Source organism: Enoplosus armatus, chromosome 14 (assembly GCF_043641665.1).
Source record: "Enoplosus armatus isolate fEnoArm2 chromosome 14, fEnoArm2.hap1, whole genome shotgun sequence".
In the NCBI taxonomy this organism is placed as follows: domain Eukaryota; kingdom Metazoa; phylum Chordata; class Actinopteri; order Centrarchiformes; family Enoplosidae; genus Enoplosus; species Enoplosus armatus.
In genome coordinates, this window is record NC_092193.1 from 3,512,748 (window position 1) to 3,514,341 (window position 1,594).

A 1,594-nucleotide genomic window follows, 5' to 3' on the forward strand; every position below is an offset into this window, starting at 1 on the left:
TCAAGTCCACAGCTGCCTTTAATGGTTTATTCTATGCTGTTAAAAAAACATTGAACATGTAATACACAAAACATACATGATACATTAGGACACAGATTTGACAGAGTGGGGTTTTTTGTTTTTTTTAAATGGAAAAAGAGGACGAAACTGCATGTTGTGACAATGATGCTTGACTGACACTGAAGATGCTGTGCAAGGTGGATGCTTGCTTACGCGAGTGTATTAGCGTGATACCTCCATATGACACACTGACATTTTTAGTATCATTTAGACACTAAAAGTCCTCCTTCGAGCCGGAGTTGAACCAGCGACCTAAGGATTTCCACAGTATTTTCCTACAGTCCTCCGCTCTACCAACTGAGCTATCGAAGGTGTTGTGTGGCTGTGATGATCCTGTGCTACCAATAAAACTTTTATTTCTCTCTCTCTCAAATACACGGTGAAACCAACATATGTATAGCCCGATATCGGCTCGCATGCCTGGTTGTAGTAATGACGCAATGCCTCACTGACAGTCTGGAAACGCTCTGTGAGGTGTACGCCTGCCAATACGAGTGCATTATCTTTTTCTATCTGTTAGACGCACAGTCTCTGTAAGGGACTCCACTCTACCGACTGAGCTGTCAGCGAGGTTTGTTTCAGACAATTACTATGTACACTACGAGTCAATAATCACCCGGTGCTGAGAGAAAATGCACTTGTTTCAGATGGTGTCTGGGTAAAGTTAGGCAGCTGTTAAAAGTGCTGTTCCTGCAGCACTGGGACTGTTTAATCTCAAGATAGTCTCAAGATCAAAGAGTGAGGTTGAATATGGGGGAATTTGATGCCTATTGACATCTAGAATATTTTCATTTTATGGAATAGTTCAACCATAAAAGAGCATGAACTGTTGCGTCTACACTGAGTGAGATATTCAATACAAAGGTATAGATAAAAGGTAAATATAGAGGAAAGACTGGGGAAAGTGAGTTTAAAATCAACTTGTATTCACTGACGGAGAGAGAAAGCTGGAGTATATGGTATACAACATGACAAAAACTGTACTGTACAATTTCCCCCCCGGGGGATCAATAAAGTATTTCTGATTCTGATTCTGATTCATATTTAATTTTCATATATTGCACTTATATTTAAGTGCAGAACAGTTATCTCACATTGCTTTTTGTGTCATTAAAATGTACACTTTTGTTAAAACGACTGGTTTGTTCTGTTGTCCTTTGCCCCGTGTTGCAGCGTGCTTGTGCAAAGCCACCGTGTCTTGACTTGAATTTATTTACCCTCTCAATGGATCGTGGCCCAGCTGTTGACTAATAGTCCACATTCACCCCTAAAAAAACACCATGTCACCACTCCCTGTGTCCAAAGTGTGGGTGGTGGGAGCAGGGAGGGGCTGGCTGAGTAAATAGGATGGGGGTTGGGGGCAAAGCAGGAGTTGTAGCATTGTATTGTTTGACTGACAGTGGGACAGCGAGGGGGAACGGGTGGTCCCGGCTCAGAGACAATGCCTGAGAACACGCTGCCTCTCAGCTAAGCCCCTTTTGTGTGGCAGGGTGGGAAACCCCTTACAAATAGCCGTCACTAGCATGATTCATGC

At 42.8% G+C, this 1,594-nt stretch overlaps 1 non-coding gene across 1 annotated transcript; it reads right to left on the bottom strand.

Annotated features, from left to right (window-relative positions):
• Positions 1-284: 284 nt before the first annotated feature.
• On the bottom strand, positions 285-372 carry trnay-gua (transfer RNA tyrosine (anticodon GUA)). The gene is given in 2 exon segments: positions 285-320; positions 336-372. It is a non-coding gene; the product is annotated as a tRNA-Tyr (tRNA).
• Between the last annotated feature and the right edge of the window lie 1,222 nt (positions 373-1,594).